The sequence below is a fragment of the Manis pentadactyla genome, chromosome 10 (genome assembly GCF_030020395.1).
Source record: "Manis pentadactyla isolate mManPen7 chromosome 10, mManPen7.hap1, whole genome shotgun sequence".
Lineage (NCBI taxonomy): Eukaryota > Metazoa > Chordata > Mammalia > Pholidota > Manidae > Manis > Manis pentadactyla.
The window spans coordinates 25,856,510-25,866,663 of NC_080028.1; positions in this window are offsets into that span (position 1 = coordinate 25,856,510).

Sequence of the window (10,154 nt, forward strand, 5' to 3'; positions counted from 1 at the left end):
AAAGCAGGGGTTGCAGTACTAATATCACACAAAATAGACTTCAAAACAAAGAAAGTAACAAGAGATAAAGAAGGACACTACATAATGATAAAGGGCTCAGTCCAACAAGAGGATATAACCATTCTAAATATATATGCACCCAACACAGGAGCACCAGCACATGTGAAACAAACACTAACAGAACTAAAGGGGGAAATAGACTGCAATGCATTCATTCTAGGAGACTTCAACACACCACTCACCCCAAAGGATAGATCCACCGGGCAGAAAATAAGAACACAGAAGCACTGAACAACACAGTAGAGCAGATGGACCTAATAGACATCTATAGAACTCTACATCCAAAAGCAGCGGGATATACATTCTTCTCAAGTGCACATGGAACATTCTCCAGAATAGACCACATACTAGGCCACAAAAAGAGCCTCAGAAAATTCCAAAAGATTGAAATCCTACCAACCAACTTTTCAGACCACAAAGGCATAAAACTAGAAATAAACTACAAAGAGAGCAAAAAGGCTCACAAACACATGGAGGCTTAACAACACACTCCTAAATAATCAATGGATCAATGACCAAATCAAAATGGAGATCCAGCAATACATGGAAACAAATGACAACAACAACACTAAGCCCCAACTTCTGCGGGACACAGCAAAAGCAGTCTTAAGAGGAAAGTATATAGCAATCCAAGCATATTTTAAAAAGGAAGAACAATCCCAAATGAATGGTCTAATGTCACAATTATCGAAATTGGAAAAAGAAGAACAAATGAGGCCTAAGGTCAGCAGAAGGAGGGACATAATAAAGATCAGAGAAGAAGTAAATAGAGTTGAGAAGAATAAAACAGTAGCAAAAATCAATGAAACCAAGAGCTGGTTCTTCGAGAAAATAAACAAAATAGATAAGCCTCTAGCCAGACTTATTAAGAGGAAAAGAGACTCAACACAAATCAACAGTATCAGAAATGAGAAAGGAAAAATCACGACGGACCCCACAGAAATACAAAGAATTATTACAGAATACTATGAAAACCTATATGCTCACAAGCTGGGAAACCTAGGAGAAATGGACAACTTCCTAGAAAAATACAACCTTCCAAGACTGATCCAGAAAGAAACAGAAAATCTAAACAGACCAATTACCAGCAACGAAATTGAAGCGGTAATCAAAAAACTACCAAAGAACAAAACACCCGGGCCAGATGGATTTACCTTGGAATTTTATCAGACATACAGGGAAGACATAATACCCATTCTCCTTAAAGTTTTCCAAAAAATAGAGGAGGAGGGTATACTCCCAAACTCATTCTATGAAGCTAACATCACCCTAATACCAAAACCAGGCAAAGACCCCACCAAAAAAGAAAACTACAGACCAATATCCCTGATGAACATAGATGCAAAAATACCCAACAAAATATTAGCAAACCGAATTCAAAAATACATAAAAAGGATAATACACCATGACCAAGTGGGATTCATCCCAGGGATGCAAGGATGGTACAACATTCGAAAGTCCATCAACATCATCCACCACATCAACAAAAAGAAAGACAAAAACCACATGATCATCTCCATAGATGCTGAAAAAGCATTTGACAAAGTTCAACATCCATTCATGATAAAAACTCTCAGCAAAATGGGAATAGAGGGCAAGAAGCTCAACATAATAAAGGCCATCTATGATAAACCCACAGCCAACATTATACTGAACAGCGAGAAGCTGAAAGCATTTCCTCTGAGATCGGGAACTAGACAGGGATGCCCACTCTCTCCACTGTTATTTAACATAGTACTGGAGGTCCTAGCCACGGAAATCAGACAAAACAAAAACATACAAGGAATCCAGATTGGTAAAGAAGAAGTTAAACTGTCACTATTTGCAGATGACATGATACTTTACATAAAAAACCCTAAAGACTCCACCCCAAAACTACTAGAACTGATATCGGAATACAGCAAAGTTGCAGGATACAAAATCAATACACAGAAGTGTGTGCTTTCCTATACACTAACAATGAACCAACAGAAAGAGAAATCAGGAAAACAACTCCATTCACAATTGCATCCAAAAAAATAAAATACCTAGGAATAAACCTAACCAAAGAAGTGAAAGACTTATACTCTGAAAACTACAAGTCACTCTTAAGAGAAATTAAAGGGGACACTAACAGATGGAAACTCATCCCATGCTCGTGGCTAGGAAGAATTAATATCGTCAAAATGGCCATCCTGCCCAAAGCAATATACAGATGATGCAATCCCTATGAAACTACCAGCAACATTCTTCAATGAACTGGAACAAATAATTCCAAAATTCATATGGAAACACCAAAAACCCCGAATAGCCAAAGCAATCCTGAGAAAGAAGGATAAAGTAGGGGGGATCTCACTCCCCAACTTCAAGCTCTACTATAAAGCCATAGTAATCAAGACAATTTGGTACTGGCACAAGAACAGAGCCACAGACCAATGGAACAGACTAGAGAATCCAGACATTAACCCAAATATATATGGTCAATTAATATTTGATAAAGGAGCCATGGACATACAATGGCGAAATGACAGTCTCTTCAACAGGTGGTGCTGGCAAAACTGGACAGCTACATGTAGGAGAATGAAACTAGACCACTGTCTAACCCCATATACAAAACTCAAAATGGATCAAAGACCTGAATGTAAGTCATGAAACCATTAAACTCTTGGAAGAAAACATAGGCAGAAACCTCTTAGACATAAACATGAGTGACCTCTTCTTGAACATATCTCCCCGGGCAAGGAAAACAACAGCAAAAATGAACAAGTGGGACTATATTAAGCTGAAAAGCTTCTGTACAGCAAAAGACACCATCAATAGAACAAAAAGGAACCCTACAGTATGGGAGAATATAATTGAAAATGACACATCCGATAAAGGCTTGACGTCCAGAATATATAAAGAGCTCACATGCCTCAACAAAGAAAAAACAAATAACCCAATTAAAAAATGGGCAGAGGAACTGAACAGACAGTTCTCCAAAACAGAAATACAGATGGCCAACAGACACATGAAAAGATGCTCCACATCGCTAATTATCAGAGAAATGCAAATTAAAACTACAATGAGGTATCACCTCACACCAGTAAGGATGGCTGCCATCCAAAAGACAAACAACAACAAATGTTGGTGAGGCTGTGGAGAAAGGGGAACCCTCCTACACTGCTGGTGGGAATGTAAATTAGTTCAACCATTGTGGAAAGCAGTATGGAGGTACATCAAAATGCTCAAAACAGACTTACCATTTGACCCAGGAATTGCAGTCCTAGGAATTTACCCTAAGAATGCAGCAATCAAGTATGAGAAAGACCAATGCACCCCTATGTTTATCGCAGCACTATTTACAATAGCCAAGAATTGGAAGCAACCTAAATGCCCATCGATAGATGAATGGATAAAGAAGATGTGGTATATATACACAATGGAATACTACTCAGCCATAAGAAAAGGGCAAATCCTACCATTTGCAGCAACATGGATGGAGCTGGAGGGTATTATGCTCAGTGAAAGAAGCCAAGCGGAAAAAGAGAAATACCAAATGATTTCACTCATCTGTGGAATATAAGAACAAAGGAAAAACTGTAGGAACAAAACAGCAGCAGAATCACAGAACTCAAGAATGGACTAACAGGTACCAAAGGGAAAGGGACTGGGGAGGATGGGTGGGTAGGGAGGGATAAGGGGGGGGAGGAGTAGACGGGTATTAAGATTAGCATGCATGGGGGGGTGGGAGAAAAGGGAGGGCTGTACAACACAGAGAAGGCAAGTAGTGATTCTACAACATTTTGCTATGCTGATGGACAGTGACTGTAAAGGGGTTTATAGGGGGGACCTGGTATAGGGGAGAGCCTAGTAAACATAATATTGTCATGTAAGTGTAGATTAGTGATACCAAAAAAAAAAAAAAGGCAGTTCCTGTGTGGTAACCTCCAATGAGTTCTACACAAGAGTATAAAGTGCATATAAAACTGTAGGCAAAGGGTCTGTTTGTGTTTATACAGAGGATCAAAGCCTAACTGGGCTACCCCGAAAATGAACTAAGATACGATATGAAAAAGAACTTCCAACATCAGCACTCTCTGGAAGACTCATGCCAGAAGATGATCATCAAAAAACCCCAACAAAGATCCAAGCACTGCTACAGCTGTAGATGCACTCATCCCACCAGCTCCTGGACTTGCCATGGGAATGAAGAAGGAGATATCTAAGCTGGCCTGTGCATACAGTAAAACAACAAATTTGACTGGATCTATACTGTTGGAACTCAATCAAGAATTAGGAGAAGTGCAAATTGTAGCGCTCCAAAATCTTACAACTACAGACTATTTACTGTTAAAAGAACATAAGGGATGTGAACATTCCCCAGGAATGGGTTGTTTTAATTTGTCTGATTTCTCTCAGACTGTTCAAGTTCAGTTGGACAATATCCACCATATCATAGATAAGTTTTCACAAATGCCTAAGGTGCCTAAGTGGTTTTCTTGGTTTCACTGGAGATGGCTGGTAATTACAGGTATGCTTTGTTTATGTAACTATACTCCTATTATGTTAATGTGTGTGTGCAATTTAATTAGTAGTTTAAAACCTATACATGCTGAAGTTACTCTACAAGAAGATATGTGAAAGAAATAATCAATGTTCCCAGGTTTTCTTCCGCCTGCTACTTCTATAGCTTTTCTTCTTCCTTCCTAATTACAACCCTTAAATAGAATTCGTGCCTCGTATCAAATTTACCGAGTATCATAATTCTTCCAAGTGGTAAAGATACCTCAAGACAAATGCTGGGCATAGAAGCCACAGGGCATAAATATGCAAAGAAGTAAAAAGCTAACCTTTTCAAACAATAAGGCTTCCCTCTCACTTACCAACTTTATATTTCCCTGTATGGCCCCGAAAGATGACTGGTTAGCCAGAGACGGGTAAGATTCCTCAAGGGAGGAACAACCTAAGACAGGCACAGTCGCAGGGGGCCATCAGGTGAGAAATTGGGGATCAACAGAGGTGAGGCTTAGAACCTCACCCCCCCTGTTCTGAGAGAAATCTTCTGCATCCGTGGATGTTTTATTGCCCTTGTCTAGCTTGAATTAACACATAGTCTACAGGCACACACCTGATCATCTACATTTGCTCTCTTACAACACTAAACTATGTTTTCTACCTTTATCTTGTATGTACCTACCACTTCAGCATTTTATTAAAAATAATAATAATAAAGAGAGAAATGTGGTATCCACATATAAATCAAGTATAAAAATCAAATGAGTATTCATATTTGAACTGTTTAGAGTTCATAATGCATGAGCAAAACCGAAAGTTTCTGTGATGACTGCCCTTGTACTGTTCACTATGTAACTTATTCACTATGTAAGAATTTGTTCTCCATGTAAGAACTTGTTCGTTATGCTTCAGAAAATTAGGCTTGTGGTGGATTAATGATTGTGCATTGAGCACTGACTCCCCTATACAGAATTTTATTGTTGTCAACAACCATTTGATCAATAAATATGAGAGATGCCCTCACAACAACAACAACAAAAAATTGTACACACTTCCAAGTGTAAAATAAATAAGTAACCGGGATGTAATGTATAGCATAAGGAATATAGTCAAAATATTGTAACAACTTGCTATGGTGATAGCTGGTACCTAGAATTATCATGTATATAAATGTTGAATCACTGTGTTGTACACCTGAAACTAATGTAATGTAATACTGTGTGTCAACTACCCTTCAATAAAAAATAATTATGTACAAAAAAAGAAAAAAAAAATAGGATAATGGAAGAATTCATAAACAACACTATACCCACAAATTTGATAATTTAGATGAAAGGATGCAACCTTTTGAAAGACAGAGTCTGGCCAAACTAACAAAAGAAGAAACAGACTACTTGAATAGACCTATATCTACTAAAGAAATTGCATCCATCATTAATAACCTTCCAAAACATAAAGTACCAGGTCCAGATAGATTTACTGGTGAATTCTACCAAATATTTAAGGGAGAATATCGATTCTCTACAATCTCTTTCAGAGGACAGAACAGAGGAAATACTTCCTAATGCATTCTATGAGGCCAGCATTATTCTAATACCAAAACCAGACAAAGACATTACAAGAAGAAAAAAACTACAGATCAATACCTAAAATGGGCACAAATGCAAAAATCCTCAACAAAATATTAGCAAATCAAATCCAAAAAAGTATTAAAAAAATTATGCATCACAACAAGTAGAATTTATCCTAACTATATAAAGCTGGTTTAACATTCAAAAATCAATTAATATAATCCAACAGCATTGAAAGAGAAGAACAAAGAGCACTGACACTACCCAACTTTAAGACTTAGTATAAAGCTATAGTATTTCAAGATGGTATGATGGTACTGGTGAATGAACAGATTAATGGAACAGAAGAGGGCCCAGAAATAGACCCACAAAACTACAGTCAACTGATCTTTGACAAAGGAGGTAAGATGATGCAATGTAGAAAAGATCATCTTTTCATCAAACACTGCTGGAACAAATGGGCATATATATGTAAAAAAATGAATCTAGACATAGACCTTGTACCTTTCACAAAAATTTACTCAAATGGATCACAGACCTAAATGTAAAATGCAAAACTATAAAACTTATGGAAAATAACATAGTAGAAAATCTAGATGATCTTGGGTTTAGTGATGACTTTTTAGAAAAAAAATACCAAAGGCATGATCCATGAAAGAAATAATTGATAGGCTAGACTTAACTGAAATTAAAATTTCTGCTCTGTGAAAAGACACAGTCAAAGAATAAAAAGACAAGCCACAGACTGGGAGAAAATAGTTGCAAAAGAAATAGATGATAAAGGACTGATATCCAAAATACATAAAGTTAAAACTTAACAATAAGAAAACAAGCAATCTGATTAAAAAAGTGGGCCCAAGACCTTAACAGATACTTCACCAAGGAAGATATACAGATGGCAAATAAGCATATGAAAAGATGCCCACATCATGTATCAGGGAAATGTAAATTAATACACAACTATTAGAATGGCCAAAAAACACTGACAACACCAAATGCTGGTGAGGATGTGGAGCAACAGGAACTCTTATTTACAGTTGGTGGAAATGCAAAATGGTCCATCCACTTTGGAAGGCAGTTCAGCAGTTTCTGAGAAGAAAAACTAAACATACTCTTTCCATATGATTCTTGGCATTTAATAATCACACTCCTTGATATTTATTCCAAAGAGCTGGTAACTTATGTCCACACAAAAACCTGTACACAGAAGTTTGTGGCAGTTTTGTTCATAACTGCCAAATTTCAAAGCAATCAAGATATCCTTCAGTAGGTGAATGGATAAGCAAACTATAGTATATTGACAATGGAATATTTCAGCAGTAAAAAGAAATGAGCTATCAAGCTATGAAAAGACATGTAGGAAACTTAAATGCATATTACTAAATGAAAGAAGTCTGAAAGAGCTACATACTACATGATTCTAATGTATAACATGGAAAAGTCAAAACTATGGAGTCAAAAGATCAGTAGTTACTCAGGGTTAGGGAGGAAGAGGATGATGAATAGGCAGAGCTCTATTTTTAAGGCAGTGAAAGGACTCTGTATCAAATACTACATGCCATTCTACATTTGTCAAAACCCATAGAATGTACACCACCAAGAGTGAACCCTAATATAAACTATGAACTGTGGGTGATCATGTTGTCAATGTAGGTACATTAACTGAGACAAATGTTATCATTCTGGTGGAAGATGCCAATAATGGGACTGCTAAGCATGTGCAGGGACATGGGAAATATCTCTATCACCTACTCCATTATGCTTGAATTTAAAACTGTTCTAAAAAAAACTCTTAAAAAAAAAGTATCTACAAGGATGTTAACAACCACATTACTTATAATAGGAAACAGAAACAATGATTATGTCTAACAGTAGGGAGTTAATTATAAATTATATTTTATATATAATTACAATGCAAATTATAGAAGAATATGCATCCATTAGAGTATGTAACGATATGGCACAAAAATTCATATTAAGTGATAAAAGAAGTTACAAAACAGCATGCCCAATAAATACTATTTTTGTTTTTAGAAATATATTTATGCAGCAAAATAAAAGGGAAGAAGGGAAGCAAAAATGTGTTATCTGTAGATAGGACAATTGTGGATAATTTTTATTTTTTATTTAGACTCTAATTTGAAAAATAATGATGCATTATATTCATGGTTAAAATACAATGTCATTAGAAAAAGTATGTAGCTCAGTAGATACTAGCTAAGTAAATTTTACTATCCTTAAGAAGGGACCATTTTTTTTGTTATTAGCCAGCAAAAAGTATAATGTTTCTTCATATACACTAGGGTTCAGTAAGTGCTTGATGACTAGATCAACCGAATGAATAATGGCTTCAGAATACTTCAACATTTAACTACACTACTGCCATTTACTCTACTAGTCATTCTTACCTACAGAATTTCTGAATATTCTCTGCTAATAAAGCACGTTAAAAATCACTACCCTATGCGAGAGTGCCCTCTGGTGGTTTCACTGACAATTATTGTTAATTTGAGGTATGTTAATCCACCTCACCAAATGAAAATAGGAGATGGACTGCAGAGTGAGATTTCAAGCTAAATTTATTCCATTTAAAGGACCATCCCACCCTATGTACTTTTTAAATTTCTGAAAAATCAGACAAGTTAGTGGACCTTTTGTAAAATCTCAGTGATGGTGGTAATAGGTTACTACCCTTGGGATGGAGAATAGGAGGAGCAGAGGGGAGGTGTTGGTAGTGCTGGAAATGTAACTTATTAAGCAAAACTAAGTAACATCAACCCATGAAAACCAGAATTTCAGGACCTATGAAGTGTTTAGTCTGTATTTCCAATACAGTAAGATCAAAGTTAATTCTCTAAAGCATTCACATGTGAATGTGTGGTTTGGGCATCTTGCATTTAACAATCTCTATTTAGTAGGTCTTAGTACTTAGAAGAAAACTGGTTTATTTAAACAATTTATTTTTTATTCTTCCTACTTTTATAAGATGGCATATATAAACCAACCTAAAAAAAAACAAAAATTATTTTTCAAAAATTTGTCATCGAACATGACTGGTATGAATAAACTACTTAAAAACATTTCCTTTCAGTAACAGAGGGTGGCCATTATTAGTTATTTCCTTTACTCTTTTTATTCACTATTCCTTACATTTTACTGAACACTGGAACCATGATCACCTAGAACTCCTTTATTAAAAGAACTAAACAGACTCAATGCAAAATCATTTTTCACATTAAATTTTCAAATATCACAAAATATCACAAATATTTTACAAGGTTGAACCTTTCTACCTTCTTAAAAGATTCCTTGTGGAAAGCAGTATGGAGGTTCCTCAAAAAGCTCAAAATAGAAATACCATTTGACCCAGGAATCCCACTTCTAGGAATTTACCCTAAGAATACAGCAGCCCAGTTTGAAAAAGACAGATGCATCCCTATGTGTATCGCAGCACTATTTACAATAGTCAAGAAATGGAAGCAACCTAAGTGTCCATCAGTAGATGAATGGATAAAGAAGATGTGGTACATAGACACAATGGAATACTACTCAGCCATAAGAAAAGGGCAAATCCTACCATTTGCAGCAACATGGATGGAGCTGGAGGGTATTATGCTCAGTGAAATAAGCCAGGAGGAGAAAGACAAGTGCCAAATGATTTCACTCATATGTGGAGTATAAGAACAAAGGAAAAACTGAAGGGACAAAACAGCAGCAGAATCACAGAACCCAAGAAAGGACTAACAGTTACCAAAGGGAAAGGGACTGGGGAGGATGGGTGGGAAGGGAGGGACAAGGGCGGGAAGAAGAAAGGGGGCCTTACGATTAGCATGTATAATGTGGGGGGGGGCACAGGGAGGGCTGTGCAACACAGAGAAGACAAGTAGTAATTTTACAGCATCTTACTACGCTGATGGACAGTGACTAATTGGGTATGTGGGGGGGACTTGGTGAAGGGGGGAGTCTAGTAAACATAATGTTCCTCATGTAAGTATAGATTAATGATACCAAAAAAAAAAAAGATTCCTCACCTCCTAAACAGAAATC